Source organism: Oryctolagus cuniculus, chromosome X (genome assembly GCF_964237555.1).
Source record: "Oryctolagus cuniculus chromosome X, mOryCun1.1, whole genome shotgun sequence".
Taxonomy (NCBI): Eukaryota; Metazoa; Chordata; class Mammalia; order Lagomorpha; family Leporidae; genus Oryctolagus; species Oryctolagus cuniculus.
Genome location: NC_091453.1, coordinates 61,085,555 through 61,094,848, shown reverse-complemented (window position 1 = coordinate 61,094,848; position 9,294 = coordinate 61,085,555). Strand labels below are relative to the sequence as shown.

Sequence of the window (9,294 nt, the reverse complement as noted above, 5' to 3'; positions counted from 1 at the left end):
ACAAGGTCTTTAAAAATGATTTAAAGAGGCTTCATCCATCACAAAGGCTTATGATTGCTTTACTTTATTCTTTGTAGAAGGCTTTCCATGTAGGTGTGAGAAAGATGAATTATACCTCTGTACACATGGGACATACCTTGATCCACTAAATCCAGAGTATATAGGGAAGCAATTTATAATCGGGTTTCACTGCGCCGGCTTTCTATTATCATCAGTACATTGTAATCATTTCCAAATGTCTCAGGGTTTTTCCATCATAATCTTCAATCACAATACCCTTCCTTGTCTTCCTCTTTTTTCCAAAGCAAATAAACAACCAATTGTCTTTCAATTAATCTGATCAATGATGTAAAGCTCTTCATTTTGTTTTTCAATCTATGTAGAAACTCACCTATTGCAGCCTTTACGTTCATGTGATTCCAGATGCTGTTTTTATGGTAAAGTCTCCCTATAGGCTTCAGATGGATCAAGTTTCTATCTATTCTGCCTGATTTTCAGTGTACTTTATGACTCCCTAAAGATGAATAAAGAGATGTGGGAAGAAACATTGATTTTATGTGCTATCATAAGTCTAAAGATCAGGTGACAGAAAGGAATAAAAAGGTTCACACCCAAACCTAACTGATTGTCAGAATCACAAAAAGAATGTTTTTGGAAATGCAAAATTCTGCAAGCCATGGTAGACCTACAGAATCAGTCTCTTCTAGGTATGGAGTCTAGGAATCTACCATTCCTAAGTTGATGAGTGGCTCAACGCAGAGTTTAAATCATTAAATTGGCCTTAGACCAGTACAATCAGTATCAACTAGGAAAATGTTAGAAAGGCAAATAACCAGGCTCCATCCAAGTCTTACAAAATCAGAAACTCAGGATAGGGTTCAGATGATTCTGATGCATGCCAAATACTGAGAACCACTGTCTGAAATATACCAAATAAGATAATCAACTTCTGGTTATTGGGCATCAATAAGATATTATTGGGCATCAGTATACACAAATATTTTTATTTATTGTAAAATATTTAATTTTCACAAAATTTACTCTCTATGCTTTTTTTTTTCACCTGTCTCAGGTTTATTTGTGCAAACAGCACAGGAGGACACTAGCCCCAGGTAGACAGTAGCCCAGGGATCATGCCAGTCCTATCCTTGCATTGTCAGGCAAAGGCTATCACTAGAGAGCCATCGTGGGGGGCTGAACACATTTGCTAGGAGCCTGAGCTGGAACTGGGGCTGCAGGTGCATGTGCATCCTGGGTCTAGGCCTTGGCCTGAGGCTTGGTTTGGGCCTGGGCCTTGGACTTGGTTTGAGCCTAGGCTTTGGCCTTGATTTGAGCCTTGGCCTCGCCCTTGATTTGAGGTCTCTTCTTATCCTTTGGCCTGGATGGCCTAAGACCCTTGGCAATGCAGGCACAAGCACACTTCCCAAGCTTGGGGTGCACAATATAGGCAAGTTGATCAAGCTTGTGGCAGACACCCTTTGGGATCATGGGCTTAACTTCCTTAGGCTTGACAATGGCCTGAATAGCTTCAGCATGTGCACTCATAGCCTTGGCACTGTTGGCCAACATCTTGTTGCGTTTCTTGGCAAAACGCATGTTCCTCAGGAACTTGGGATCCACCCATTTAAGTGATGTGTATCTTTGTGAAAAGGGTTTCTTGATGCCATTTCTTTGCCACTTACACAACTGGTTATGTGTAGTATAAGTCTTGCACTTGACCATGTCTGCACTGTAACTTGCTGCTGCCAAAACACCTGGAACCAGAAAAAAAAAAAGCTGAAAGATACTCTATATTTTCTTTTTCTTTCTCTATAAAATTTTGGCATTCATATATTTTTCAAGAGAATTATTCTATATGGAATATAAGTAAAATGATAAACTGATTCTCTGCAGAACTATAATTGGAAACTAGCAGATTTTTCTCACTAGGAAAGTATTTGGCTCTCATGATTTTGGTCAGGGAACTAAAGCTACAACTGAATTACTATTATATTTACTGGTTGATTATTGTATAATAAAAAAGTGACACATTTCAATTTTAAGGAGAATGAGCTTTAAAAATTCTGTAGCATATTTTTGTTCTTGCTACTTTTGACACTTAGACTTTTTATGACTTTCTTGCTTTTTTTCTTTCACAATTTGGGAAAACATGCCTCAATTTTTCTTTTGTATTTGTTCACAAATTTTTACTACAGGAAAAAATTGGGAACTTCTCGAGACTTATGAGATACCATAAATATAATTTAGTCCAACCTCTTTTTTATAGATAAAGAATGAAATTAGAGACATATAGTACATAAATTTCATACAGTGCAGCATCAAATAATTGCTAGAATTAGAAATAATCTACGGATAACAAGGATAACAGCCAAGTAAAGAACAAGGACAAGTGCACTGGCCTCTGGAAAGTAGCTAGGAGGAATTTTAGTAAAATCTCCTGTTTGTATTCAAACACAACAAAACTATTTTCTTTTGTATCATATCCACTGGAGTTACATTAACAGAGGACAAAATATTGTCTTAGAAACTCAAATCTGAGATCATAGAACATGTCAAAGACACTTGGTAAATGGGACTCTTTAAAAGTGAATGCTTCCCTCATCCTTCCAATTTCATTTAATGTGTTTTATGTTTAGGAGATATTTTAGAGAATCTCAAACCGAAAACCTTCCTGAAATCAATCTTTTTATTTTGTTCTAATATCAAATGAAAAGCAATTTTCAGCTCAAAGTTTCCACTTATTGCTTTCCTTTGTTTTCTGCCCTTTAGCCACTTTTCAATTCAATAGTTAATTTCCCTTCCATTTCATGATTCTATACCCTTGACATTAACCTCTGATGTGTGAGTCTGATAAATGCTTTCTGAAAATCATGTAACATCATTTTAAAATGTGTCTACATTGCCATAGCATCCTCAACTATGTTCAGCATGTTTCATTCTGTTGATAAAGCTATGCTTTCCCCCTCAAAAGGTTTTTCAATTGATATTCTCTGTTTTGAAAAACCGGGGAATTTTTCTGTTAGTCTTGTAACACCAATTGAGCTGTGACCAAAACAAAGTCTTTTTGGAGGAAGTGAAATAAATGTTGTGGCTTTACTTCCAAACATACTACAATATGAAAAAATACATTTAGTTTAATAAAGCACATATTCATAATTAGGTATTAAATCACAGTTTCATCTCATTAAGAAAGTATATGCTTAGATGTTCCTATATACCTCACAAAAATATTCACCTCTTTTTAGTATACAATCTTCTACCATATTAAAATAAATGGCTTATAACTTGTCAAATCTTACTGAGTGATGGCAAGCCTGCCTTGAATTTCACTGGTGTATATGAGATTCGATGGAAATTGATTTTGGTACATAATGACCAACATTCTCCTGTATTTGAACTATTTCTTGAGTATAAATTAGGTTGTAAACAAGACACCTCTAGAAGCTACAATAACTATTTTGTGGCCAAATTAAAGCAGTTCTTTTCAAACTGAATCTCATTGAACTGTAGCATTCTATTGGAGCCTGGTAGGTTTTCACTGGCTATTCATAAGTAGTAGATGTATTTCAGTTTGGAAATTTGAATGAAAACCAACATACTGCATTGCTTCCTGAGACATACACTGTCAGAGATATAAAAAAATTTACCTCTGTGGGTCTATGTCTGTACAATTTCTTAAGTTGGAGAGAGCTAGACTTTCTAGTGTACTGAATGTTGTGTCCTCATGAGAAGGCAAGAGTCTTGAATGAGATCATGACATCAAGCTCGGGGCATTTGAAATCATAATTTTTTAATTTGTCTGCAGTTAGTCTTCTCACTAAACTGCATACATCCAGTGTAACTGACTGAGCTTCCATCTCAGTTGCTACTTCACAATTACCAAAATTGCTAATTCTATCACAATTGACATTGACCTCTGCCCGCATACCAGGAGTCTTTCCTACGTGATCTGTGACAGATCTTTCTGGAACTACCTGTCATTTTTGTACACCTGACCCTGGAGAACCAAGGCAACTCAGAGAAGCCTGAGAAGTTGCTTCTGCTCTACCCCTTCACCTTCTTGTTACCACCCCATGTTCCATCTCCTCTCCACGCTCGTGTTGGATCCATAGATATTGACATTAAATTGGATTGGAATACAGCCTCTGCGACAGGAATTTGTGATGTTGTTCACTGCTGTGGTTTGAATATCTGTTCCTTAGAACTCATGCAGGAGTTTAGTTCCTCAAGTCTTATGTTAATGGTACTGAGCATGGAAACTTAATCCAATTATGGAGTTTATAGGTGGGGCCTTTGGGAGATGATTAGATGGGATTAGTTCATTAAAGTGGAGTTCCCAGGATTGAATTGTGGTGGCTTTATAAGGAGAGGGCGGAGGGAGAGGGAGGGAGAAAGATATCAGACATAGACAAGTATGTGCACTTAACTGTATCTTAACATGTAACTCTGTGTGCTCGCTTGGGTTTTGTCATCAGGACATAAGGCCCCTAGACATGTACCTAGAGAATTCTGCGGCAAAACAAACCTCTTTTTTGGGGAGGTGGGGGAGTTAGCCAGCCTCATGTATTTCATAACAAAAATCTGACTATTATAGCCAGTCTCTATAGGAATGCAGTCAAAAGATCCTGCCTTACTCTCTTTTTCAAGGACCTAGAAATAAACATAATGCCCAAGTTCCAAGCAGAAGGAACTGGGCTGTAATGCCTGGCACTGTACATGCAGTATTAATGATGCTATCTCAAAGGAGTGCTTATTTCATTTTTGAGATGAGGAAATCAAGACCTAGAGAAATAAGGTAACTTTCCCAAAGCCCACAAAGTGTAAGTAGGAGACACTGGATTCAAACTTTTATATTTTTGAATCCAAAATCAATTTAGTTTCTGCTACAATAACCAGTTTCACATGTTATAAGACTCTAGATATATTAAAAGTTGTTCTTTAAACCTAATTAATAAATTTTTATTCGAAAGTTGGAAAGACAGAGAGAAAGAAAGAGAGAGAATTATGGGATATGTATTCGTTAGAATACTATACCGCAGTAAGAAACAACGAAATCCAGTCATTTGCAACAAAATGGAGGAATCTGGAACACATCATGCTGAGTGAAGTAAGCCAGTCCCAAAGGGACAAATACCATATGTTCTCCCTGATTGGTGACAACTGACTGAACACCAAAAAGGAAACCTCCTGAAGTGAAATGGACACTATGAGAAATGGTGACTTGATCAGCATAGCCCTGACTGCTAATGGACAACTTAATACATTATCCCTCATAGTATTTTTTTTTGTCTGTTCTACTTAATATGACTGGTTTAATTCTGTAATTATCACACAGTTATTCTTAAGTGTTGAAAATTAACTGAAATGTGATCCCTGTTAAACATAAGAGTGGGAATAAGAGAGGGAAGAGATGTATAATTTGGGGCATGCTCGGGCTGACTTGCCCCAATTGGTAGAGTTGGAAACATACCAGGGGATTCCAATTCAATCCCATCAAGGTGGCATGTGCCAATGCCATCTCACTACTCCAAGTGATCAATTTCAGTTCACAATTGATCATAATGAAAGGACTAAGAGTCAAAGGGAGCACATAAACAAGTCTAGTATCTGCTAACACCAACCGATAGAATAAATAAAGGGGAGAGTGATCCAACATGGGAAGTGAGATACTCAGCAGACTCATAGAATGGCGGATGTCCTAAATAGCACTCTGGCCTCAGAATCAGCCCTAAAGGCACTCGGATCTGGCTGAAAAGCCCATGAGAGTATTTCAGGCATGGAAAGCCAAGACACTCTGGCAAAAAAATCTCTGTGAGTGAGATCCCAGTGGAAAGAACAGGTCTTCAAAGAGGGAGGTGCCTTTCTCTGAAGGGAGGAGAGAACCTCCACTTTGACTATGACCGTGTCTAAACAAGATAAGAGTTGGAGAACTCAAGGGGCTTCCATAGCCTTGGAAACTCATAACTGGTGCATAGGGAGATTACTGATGCCATAAACAGGAGTGTCAATTGGTAAAGTCAACAACAGGAGTCACTGTGCACTTACTCCTCATGTAGGATCTCTGTCCTTAACGTGCTGTACACTGAGGCTTAATGCTATAACGAGTACTCAAACAGTATATTTCACTTTGTGTTTCTATGGGGGTGCAAACGACTGAAATCTTTGCTTAATGTACACTAAACTGATCTTCTGTAAAAAAAAAAAAAAAAAAAAAAAAAAAAAAAAGAAAGAAATTATCAATTCCCAACTTGACTCTCACTGGGATTAAACATGACAATAGGTCTGATCTGATTTCATCATCATTTAAAAAAAATCATCTATTATTTTTCACTTTATGTTTCTGTGTGGGAGCAAACTGTTGAAATACTTACTTAAGGTATACTAAGCTGATCTTCTGTATATTAAGATAATCGAAAATGAATCTTGATGTGAATGGAAGGGGAGAGGGAGTGGGAAAGGGGAGGGTTGTGGGTGGGAGGGACGGTATGGGGGGGAAGCCATTGTAACACATGAGTCGTACTTTGGAAATTTATATTCATTAAATAAAAGATTAAAAAAAATTTATTCAATAAATAATGGATTAGAAAAAAAAAAAGAGAGAGAGACAGAGTTTCCAAATGCTGGGTTGACTCCCCAAATACCCTCAGCAGACAGGGCTGTGCCAAGCGGAAGTTAGGAGCTAGGAACTCAATCCAAGGCTTCCACATAGGTGGCAGGGATGAAACTACATAAACCATCACCCACTGCCTCCCAGGGTGCACGTTAGCAAAAGCTAGAACCAGAAGCAGAGCCAGAACTGAAACCCCAGCTCTCTGATACAGAACATGGGCATTTCCAATCATATCTTAACTGCTGCAACCAAAGGCAGTCTCTGAATATATAAAATGTAAACTGAACAGGTTGTTTTTTATTTACCTCCTCCTCAATCTGTTCAGTAGTACTAATTATACTAACATATATTTGAGGCTGCAGCTAGTGTTATTGCTATTGCTGTTTAAGAGGAGATATGATTCAATTCTTTGAGCATCACATTGAGAGAGCCAAGCTTAAGAACAGAAAGGAAACAAACAAAACATATACGTATGATCTGAACAGAACAATCATCGGTTACTTGCTTGTTAACATATGTACAAGCATATAGCCCTTACCTCTTGAAAATAAGGGATACCCATACCTAATGGTCTCTTGGTGTTTGCCAAGAAGTATGTTCATGCTGTTAACTCTTTCTGGAAACTAAACTTTTGATTCTTTACATTTTTAAAAAATTATGTAAGAGGCAGAGAGACAGAGACAGATAGAGCTCCCATACAATGACTGGTTCACTCTCCCAATACCCACAACATCCAGGGCTGGCCCAGACAGAAACTGAGAGTTTGAATGCAAATCAAGTCTCCCACCTGGATGACAGGAACCAAGTACTTGGGCAATCACCACAGCCTCAAGGATTTCCATTGACAGGGAAACTGCAATCAGGAACTGGAGCCAGGAATTGAACCTAGGCACATTGTGGGTATAGCACTAGTAACTCATCGCATACCAAGGATATAAGAATATGAATAAAGCATGATGTTTTGTTCAAGAGTATTCTCCTTAAGTTGTTCATTTGATCTCTTTTTTTAATTTTTATTTATTCATTTGAAAGTCAGAGTTACACAGAGAGAGAAGGAGAGGCAGAGAGAGAGAGATCTTCTATCCACTGGTTCACTCCCCAATTGGCTGCAACAGCCAGAACTGCACCGATCCAAAGCCAGAAGCCCGGAGCTTCTTCTGGGTCTCCCACGCGGGTGCAGGGGCCCAAGGACTTGGGCCATCTTCTACTGCTTTCCCAGGACACAGCAGAGAGCTGGACCGGACGAGGAGTAGCCAGGACTTGAACTGGCACCCATATGGGATGCTGAAACTGCAGGCGGTGGCTTTACCCACTACGTCACAGCACAGACCCCTGATTTGACCTAAATTTGCCATGGGCCTTTTCTATAGAGTCTGATAGTCTTCTATGAGTCTCTCGCTTCAGAAATAGCAACTTGTTAATTTTCATTGGGTTACTAAATATTACTTGATCATATTCAGTGGGTTGTATTTAAAACTGGTTTGTGAGATAGATAACTTTTCAAAAACGTTCATTTTGAATTTGCTAAATATAATCATTCTTGTATTTATACAGATACAATGTTAAAGAAAAATAACAAGGATTATTACAGACTAAAACTGAATGCCAAAAAACCTTTTACTTCCAAACCAGGAACAAAAATCCAGCAGTGAGCCTTTGATAAGCACTGGAACTAGGAAATTAAACTCAGGGAAAAGGAATGAGATAGTTATTTAAAAGGCCAAAAACTATTTATCTGCCTTTCTTACTGAATAAACCAGTCTGAAAGTTGTCAAGCAAGATTGGCAACTAAGCAATGTTAGTTGAAAGAGAAGAGTCACTCAGAGATTTGACATAGATTATTGGGATACAGGCGTGGTGATGAGGGCACATGAATGACCCACCATGAGATATCAGTATCCATGTGGGCAAGGAGGCTTAAATTTGCATGCAAGAGGGTGCAATGGGAGGACAGACAAGAGAATATTAGAAGCAGTGATAAGGAGGCTGTTTATATAAACGACAGAATAAGCTATGGAGTAAGAATATTTAGAATAAGAGAGGCCAGGTTTCTCACTATCAGAAAAGGGAGTTGCATGTGTGAAAAGGCATAACGTTAGTCATTTTGTATAGGAGTCAATGTTATTGAGGAAAATTCTAATAGTTTTCAATACAGACAGTAGTGGAAGATGCAAATGTAGTTCTTTACTAGATTTTTCTGGGAATAATGTTGCCTGATAGCAATACCTTCACCTAGGTCTTCGTTTCTAAACACCATTGTTCTCTAAAAGAAACAAAACATCCTTAGATAAAATGCAGATTTTGTGGCATAGTGGGTGAAACTGCCCCCTGCAGTGCTGGCATCCCGTATGGGCACCGATTTGAGTCCCAGCTGCTGCACTTCTGATCCAGCTCTCTGCTGTGTACTGGGAAAGCAGTGGAAGATGGCCCACGCCCTTGGGTCCCTGTACCGGCGTGGGAGATGCAGAAGAAGCTCCTGGATCCTGGCTTCAGATCAGTGCAGCTCTGGCCATTGCAGCTATTTGAGGAGCAAACCAGCAGAAGGAAAACCTCTCTCTCATTCTCTCTCTGCCTCTGCCTCTCTGTAACTCTGCCTTTCAAATAAATAAATAAATCTTTAAAAAATAGACAAAAAGATTAGAATGCAGGTTTTAAGACTTTGACAAGGGGCGGGCGCTGTGGCG

The 9,294-nt window shown here is 38.7% G+C and overlaps 1 pseudogene; it reads right to left on the bottom strand.

Moving 5' to 3' along the window:
- Window positions 1-1,311: 1,311 nt before the first annotated feature.
- Window positions 1,312-1,722, bottom strand: LOC100356589 (large ribosomal subunit protein eL29 pseudogene; annotated as a pseudogene).
- Between the last annotated feature and the right edge of the window lie 7,572 nt (window positions 1,723-9,294).